Source organism: Hylobates moloch, unplaced genomic scaffold (assembly GCF_009828535.3).
Source record: "Hylobates moloch isolate HMO894 unplaced genomic scaffold, HMol_V3 SCAFFOLD_5, whole genome shotgun sequence".
Classification (NCBI taxonomy): Eukaryota; Metazoa; Chordata; class Mammalia; order Primates; family Hylobatidae; genus Hylobates; species Hylobates moloch.
This window is the reverse complement of record NW_026652280.1, coordinates 47,075,733-47,084,144: the sequence shown is the minus strand read 5'-3', so window position 1 is coordinate 47,084,144 and position 8,412 is coordinate 47,075,733. Positions and strand designations below refer to the sequence as shown.

The window sequence follows — 8,412 nt, the reverse complement described above, 5'->3', positions numbered from 1 at the left end:
AGTCACTTTCACTTCAGAGCATTTGCATCCCTACTCTTCTCACTATATTTGTGATCCTCCTTGCCTGACTAATCCCGATTGGTCTTTTGGGGCTCAGCTGAGCTTCCTCTGCCAGGAAGCCCTCCTTGACCTCCTAGTCCTGGATTAGTGCTCCTTTCCTTTTTTAGAGGATACCATTGTCCTCTCTATAAAACCTTTATCTTACTATATTGTTAACTTGGCTCTCATCTCCCCACCTCCCACATTAGGTTTATCTTCACTAAGACCAGGGCCTACTTTTCCAGTGAAAGAATACATGGAAAGGAGAAAGCCTCATGAATAGTTTCTTTGTAATATCAAATCTGCAAAGTGATAGAATGGTATTGGATTTATCTAAAGGCAAAAAGTATGCCGGGTAAGTCCTCTTCCTGAGAAGTGGCAGGACCCCACGTAGGAGGGCCTAGCCTATATTACAGGCTAACGGCCCAGAAAATATAGGCTGGCATGAGAGCCTAGTGAACCTTAACAGCTGGAGATCTTCACATTGACACATCTTGTTCCAATAGCACTCTGAAATTCCTATGTAGAAGATTGAATCTTTTAGCTTAGACTTATATTCAATTCAGCTGGAGCAGCTCCTGGCCTCACATCCCCACCTGGAAAACAATAATTACACTCCATTGAGAATTAGTCTCAAATTTTCTTCCAAAAGGCAGTTATAACAGAGTGAGCATGAAGTTAGTGGATGCTTGGCAGATGAAAAAAGGATCATTTTAAAGTTGGGAGAAATGTTCAAAACCAACAGGCCAAAGCACAAAGTTTGCATATTTCAAGATGAAGTGTGAATATTTCATAATTTTGCAGGATTGGCCTTTGCACATGTATCCTTGAAAATTCATCAACTCTACGAAATGTCTTTGGCTTCTAGACAAATTAATTCTCTTGATCTCCAATGAGAAAGAAATAGAATGAGTTACCAAGAGTGTTTAAGATTGTATGATTCTTAGTATAAAAAAGAGTCCCAGAAATAGAGAATAAATTTAATGCTCTAAAAAATTGTCACTATTAAAATGACATGTTAGAATACGTTAAAAAGCAAATTTAAAATTCCTAATAAAATTTTTAATGATATTAGAAATGTAGTATAAAGCCAGAGATTATTTTCTTTGTTAAAAACTAAATTTAAATGATCATTTTTTTTTTGAGTCAAGATCAATTTATTTATTTATTTATTTATTTTTTTTATTATACTTTAGGTTTTAGGGTACATGTGCACAATGTGCAGGTTTGTTACATATGTATCCATGTGCCATGTTGATTTCCTGCACCCATTAGCTCGTCATTTAGCATTAGGTATATCTCCTAATGCTGTCCCCGCCCCCCCCACCCCCACCCCACAACAGTACCCGGAATGTGATGTTCCCCTTCCTGTGTCCATGAGTTCTCATTGTTCAATTCCCACCTATGAGTGAGAACATGCGGTGTTTGGTTTTTTGTCCTTGCGATAGTTTACTGAGAATGATGTTTTCCAGTTTCATCCATGTCCCTACAAAGGACACGAACTCATCATTTTTTATGGCTGCATAGTATTCCATGGTGTATATGTGCCACTAAATGATCATTTTCAATAAGCTCCATAGAAATGACTTTCGAAGTCAAGGTTTTTAAAAACAATCTTGAAATCAGCTATCTATATAAATGATAGAGTTTCAGATATTGCGACTTCACTGCTTCCACATTCCTAAAGCAATACTGAATACCCAAGAAACCATTCTGCAGTATTGGCAAAGGCATGCATGGCTTTATTCTTTATATGTAGGAGTTTAGCCTACTCTAGACCTCATGAAAGATTGACTTGCTTATGGTAAAAGTAATAATTTTTAATATCACCTTTCTATTAGTTCTAGTCGAATGCACAGGAAGGCATAACTCACTCCCGTAACAATAATGAAGAGAGAAATATGTGTACGGACGGATGTCATCAGTAAATGCCTTTGGCTAAATAAGGCACAATTTATTTGAAGGACACACAGCTGAATGGGCCTTTGAGTGGTCCAAGCATGAAGAGGAATGCAGAACTGTCAGTGTTCATTGTAGGTGCCTGCCCTCTCTGTCTCTCTCTCCCTCCCTTACCCATCCTACTTTCTCCCTCCTTGAAGGAGATAAGTGAAAAGGAAAAATATGTGGTAATGGGAGAGGAATGAAGTTACACCAGATGTTAGAAGAAATATAGGTGGAGTTGCAGTTAGCTAAATGAAGTAGAGTGAGGAAGACAAAGCGTGATTACAGGGAATGGGAAAGAGAAGCAGAAAAAAAGCCATTTGAGGCACTGTTAACAAAGAATGGAAAAATTATTTTTTGGGGGAGCCATTTGAAATTACAAAAAAGCAAAATAATCTTTCTAGTTGCCATATGCTTCAAGAATCAAAATATTTGAAGTTTAGTAGAGGCAGAAGTAAGCATAATTTCGTTGGTCAACATTTAATGAATTATACAATAAAGTCATAAACAAATGATGGCAGGAATCTTAACCTATTGTCAAGTAGACAAATTTATGAAATAGAACTTGCAATGAGGAAAAGACTTTTTTTTTTTTTTTTTTTGAGACGGGGTCTCGCTCTGTTGCCCAGGCTGGAGTGCAGTGGCGCTATCTCGGCTCACTGAAAGCTCTGCTTCCCGGGTTTATGCCATTCTCCTGCCTCAGCCTCCCGAGTAGCTGGGACTACAGGCGCCCACCACTGCGCCCGGCTAATTTTTTGTATTTTCAGTAGAGACGGGGTTTCACCGCGTTAGCCAGGATGGTCTCGTCTGGATCTCCTGACCTCGTGATCCGCCCGCCTCGGCCTCCCAAAGTGGTGGGATTACAGGCGTGAGCCACTGCGCCTGGAGGAAAAGACTATTAAAAGCAGATGAAAATATGGACCATTACATGAGCCATGAAATGTAGTTTTCTTAAAACAACAATGATATGGTTCAGCTCTGTGTCCCCACCCACATCTCATGTTGACTTGTAATCCCCATGTGTTGGAGGAGGGGCCTGGTGGGAGGTGATTGGATCATGGGGGTGGATTTCCCCCTTGCTCTGCTCGTGATAGTGAGTGAGTTCTCACGAGATCTGACGGTTTAAAAGTGTGTGGCACTTTCTCCTTGACTCTTTCTCCTGCCGCCCTGTGAAGAAGGTGCTTGCTTCCGCTTCACCTTACACCATGAATGTAAATTTCCTGAGGCCTCTTAGCCATGCTTTCTGTACAGCCTGCAGAACTGTGAGTCAATTAGACCTCTTTTTTTCATGAATTACCCAGACTCGAGTAGTTTTTTATAGCAGTGTGAGAATAGACTTATACACAACATGGCGCTACAGCAGCTAAAGTGAACCAGCCCATCTTATTGTTTTAATTTTGACATCTTTTCAAGTAAAATTAAAATGCTGTTGGTGTCACTTAAAGTAAATGTTTCACAATAAGACAAGATTGAGAAGTTGGTTATAAGCAGACGTCACTGGGGAGAAGAAAAAAATGCATCTCAAACTTGAGTCACGTGGCATATAATTACACAGAGAGAGGTGCACAGCTCTAAAAAATGCATTTTGAAAAGCATTAAATTTTGTAAAAAACATCGACCCCTCAGGTCTGGAGTTGAAGAATGAGTCACGTCTGAAAGCAGGGAAGTGCTTGTGATTTAGCATTTTAACTCTTGGGGAATGACTTTATACAGAATAGCTGGGAAGATTTAGCAAAATTGGTACTTTCTCGTTAGAACCGTGAAGCCGCAGGATTCCTGAGAAAAGTGGGCACAGTTGGTGCTTAAGCTTTTAGTCAATGAGTGTTGTGAAAAACAAGAATAAAATCATAATGACTTTTTCAAATTAAAATGATGTCAGAGGCCACTAATAATCCAAATAAAGATGACCATTATATATAGATGGAGCCTAGCTGCAACGTCCAAGCTTGCCTAATTTGGTCCAAGATTGCTGAAATATTAAAAAAAAAAAACAAAGATGCCAGGTGATACCAAGCTCACCCATGCTCTGACTACCAGCCCCCTGCTATCCTACCTTCTGCATTTTTAAGACCATGTGGAACACTAGTTTTGACTTACCCTCACAAGCCTTAGCTTCATAAAAGCAGTGGCTTAATCATTATCAGGTCACTAAAATCACAATTCTCCCAGGCACCCAGAGTCAAAATTCCTGAGTCTTCTTTGATACCTTCTTTAATCTCATCTCCCATATCCTGTAAGTCATTGTGCCTTTAGGATGTTTTTAAAAATATCTGAGTTTTGTTCCTTCCTTTCTACATCTAAAGTCACATCAATCTGTGACCTAATCATCTCAAGCCTGGATTGCTAAAATTGCTTCCTAGAAGCACACTGCTATGACAATAAAAATATGCCTGCACATTTAAAGAGCTGTTACTACCCTTGATAAATCTGTAACTGCTAACAGTTTTTAATGTGCTGAATTGTCTGCAAAATTACTTGTGTAAACTTCATCAAAAGCATATAAATGTATTGCAGAATTCATAATTATAAAATAGAAAGTGTAAAGCTTATTGCAAATGCATCTCCTATTGAAATGGATAAAGATGGCATTTTTCCCCATCAGTTTGTCAATCTACAGATGAATATTGCTTATCACTATAATGGGACAGAATTCACCTTCAGTTTTCTCCTCCCTCTCTCCCTCCCCACCTCCTTCATCCTTCCTCACTCTCTTTTTCCCTTTCTTTCTTAACCTAGGGGTGAGTGCTGAGAAAACTTACTGGCAAAAGTTGGTGGAATGGAAGAAGTTTTGAGATAGGACTATCATTCAGTTATTTGAAGTCCCTCTAAGTTGTATGCCAGAACAATATAGTAATTCATAATCAAAAATATTTTTAATTGTTTGGCAGCTGATGACCTCATAATGACCTCATATAATTTTGTAAAATGCAAGCATTGGAAACTCTGATTTTGCAAAATCATTTAATTTCTCAATATCTAGGAAGTATATTAAAAAGACTTTAATACAACTTATTAGCTATTATTCCCATTAGTCTTTAACTTAGAGACCCTTGTTTATGGTGCTAAAATGACATAAAACTGGGGTAAAAATAACTCCATAAATTGGATGCTTTATACTTTAGGAATGTACCCATTTTTTTTCTGAGCAGAAATCTATATATTAATGCCAAATTTCAGTTAATCTAGGAAGTTATCTCAAAAGTCTTTAAAAGTCATGACACCTGAGAATTATTATATATAAATTCTAATATTATGTTTTAATGGAAAATAAATTTTTACAATTATGTATTTGACATAATTAGAAGAGATTTGAATCCTCAAAAGAGAAACTAATTCTAATTCAATGAAGCTGGTTTTCTAGGATTTAATTTGTTATATACTAGAATATGATATGGAAACATTTTGTCTGACACCTGCATATAGGAGGATATTCTGTTTTAAGACTATAGGTTTATATTTTTGTAAAAATTGACATAAAAACCATAGACCATTATTAATTATAGGGCTTATAAAAGATGTTTTAAATGAAAAGATGCACTAAATTAAAAGATGGATTAAATATTACTCTCAGTCATGATTCATGATAGACACCTATAACATAATCCTTTTATTGTAATCTTAAACTCTAAAGCCTGGATTATATAAGCATGGAAGTAATTGACAAATGCAGGCAAATGGGAGACTTGTGCCCAAATGAAAAACGAATATCTGTTTATAGCATCTAATAAATTTTTTTTTTTTTTTAAGACAGAGTTTCACTCTTGTTGCCCAGGCTGGAGTGCAGTGGTGCTATCTCACCTCACTGCAACCTCTGCCTCCCAGGTTCAAGCAATTCTCCTGCCTCAGCCTCCTGAGTAGCTGGGATTACAGGCACGTGCCACCATGCCCAGCTAATTTTTGTATTTTTGGTAGGGATGGGATCTTGCCATGTTGGCCAGGCTGGTCTCAAACCCCTGAGCTCAGGTGATCCACCTGCCTCAGCCTCCCAAAGTGCCAGAATTACAAGCATGAGCCACCACACCCAGCCTATAGCATCTAATAATGCTTTGGCAAAGGTTAATAAAATGTTTCTCCTACCTATGTGAATAATATTTAAAGAAAGACATTAACTTACCTATTACCATATATTCTTTATACTCAAAGTTATACTGTCCTTCTACAGAAGTGATAATGGAAATTTTGACCTTTTCTTCTGAAATCATGCAAAATATGCAACGAAGACACCCTGGCCCGGGTTCCCCCCAACAGCAGAGCCTGAAACAAGGTATTGCATGCAGATGGCTTATTTTGAGAAGTGATTCCCAAGGAATGGGAGTGGGAGATAGGAAGGGTTGAAATAAAGAAGAAGGGCCAGGCGCGGTGGCTCACGCTTGTAATCCCAGCACTTTGGGAGGCCGAGGCGGGCGGATCACGAGGTCAGGAGATCGAGACCACGGTGAAACCCCGTCTCTACTAAAAATACAGAAAATTAGCCGGGCGTGGTGGTGGGCGCCTGTAGTCCCAGCTACTCGGAGAGGCTGAGGCAGGAGAATGGCGTGAACCCGGGGGGCGGAGCTTGCAGTGAGCCGAGATCGCGCCACTGCACTCCAGCCTGGGCGACAGAGCGAGACTCCGTCTCAAAAAAAAAAAAAAAAAAAAAAAGAAATAAAGAAGGAAAAGCTAATCAAAGGGGAATGTTATTGAGTTGGGTCACCACTGTGGGCAACTGCACCTCAATTCTCTTGGGAACCCTTTGAGGAACCGTGTCAGATACGCCTCAAAATTGCCCACCCGAGGGATGTATTAGAGGAGGGTTTAGACTTTGGGTCTTGTTACTATTGGTCAAGGGTCACCTCATGAGATATTAATTCTACCCCACTTCCAGGTTTATGCAAACATCAAATGTGGCATCCCACATGGCAGCAGCAGAAAGGCACTGGGGTAGAAGATGAGTGATAATGAGGTTACCCCGGAATGCAGTTGGTTGGCTGGCGTGCAAAGGTGGGCCTAAAAGGTAGACAATAGGACACAATAAGTGTCTCATCTATAGATCTTCACACTAAACCGTTATTACTGAAAACGGTGAAAATGCAGAAAGACTGGCATTGCAGCAAATTGGTGTTTCTCAGCACACTCTGTTTTGTTTTTTACAAACATCTCCTATTGTGAGAGACATAGAAAAGGCCTGGAATCTTGCCGGGTGTTGTCACCTAGATGGAATAATAGTGACACTCTTTCCATTTCTACCCATATTTGTTGCTTTGCCTTCCCAGGCTGCTCTCTCAGAAGTACTTCATTCTTTGACTATAATTAGGGGTGGAAGAGGTAAGGTTAAAATAAATAGTCTTCACTTCTGCCTCCCCATTCTCCAGTAGAATGAACATGATGACTGAGGGAGGCTTCACCTATACCAGTGTTTGGAATGTACCATTTTGTGTCATCCTGGAAGTTTTTACACCATAATTCAATTCGCAGTATGTGAGAGGTGAGTCTTTTATTCCTGAAGTGGAAACCCTACAGTACCGAACAGCTGTGGAGGGGAAGGAATGAAAGAGAAACAGGCTAATCCTCCCCCAGGTTCTCAGGCAGGTCAGTTCTAGGAAGATGTACAAATAAAGTTGAAGATATGAAAATTGACTTTTAAAATAATTATCCATATCTCTGTACACCTCAGAAAGTCTTTGTCTTTTTCAGGGATCTTCTCACTTTGTTGGATATCTGAAATGTGTATTTGTTTTTTTTTTGAAACAGAGTCTCACTCCGTTGCCCAGGCTGGAGTGCAGTAGCACAATCATAGCTCACTGCAGCCTCGACCTTCTGGGCTCAAGTGATCCTCCGGCCTCAGCTTCGTGTGTAGCTGGGACTACAGGCATGTGACATCATGCCCAGCTAATTTTTAAATTTTTGATGGAGACAGAGTCTCACTATGTTACTTTGGCTGGTTTCGAACTCCTGGCCTCAAGTGAACTGCCTTGGCCTCTCAAAATGCTGGGATTACAGGCACGAACCACTGGCCCAGCCTGAGATGTGTATTGTTATTGTTTGCTTTGATGTTGCTCCCTGCAACCCGAATCATGCCTTACCGCCAATTCCTAGAAGTATTTATTCCATTGCCAACAGTGAACTTTTACAGGAAATTGGGCTGGGGAGAAGTTCTAAAGTATGGGCCCTCCCTCCCTCCCTCCCTTCCTTCTTCCAGGTTTTGTTCTGTTGCCCAGGCTGGAGTGCAGTGGCGCAATCATGTCTCACTGTAGCCTCTACCTCCTAAGCTCAAGCAATACTCAGCTTCCTGAGTAGCTGGAACCACGGGTGTGTACCGCCTTGCCTGGTAAATTTTTTGTAGACACAGGGTCTTGCTTTATTTTCCAGATTGGTCTCAAACTCCTGGCCTCAAGTGATCCTCCTGCCTCAGCCTCCGAAGTGTTATGATTACAGACATGAGCCACTGTGCCC

General features: G+C 40.1%; 1 long non-coding RNA gene across 1 annotated transcript; it reads left to right on the top strand.

Moving 5' to 3' along the window:
* The first annotated feature begins 3,146 nt into the window (after positions 1–3,146).
* LOC131383629 (uncharacterized) lies at positions 3,147–6,972 on the top strand. Its single transcript, XR_009213793.1, has 3 exons — positions 3,147–3,242; positions 6,143–6,244; positions 6,845–6,972. It is a non-coding gene; the product is annotated as an uncharacterized LOC131383629 (long non-coding RNA).
* The last annotated feature ends 1,440 nt before the right edge of the window (positions 6,973–8,412 follow it).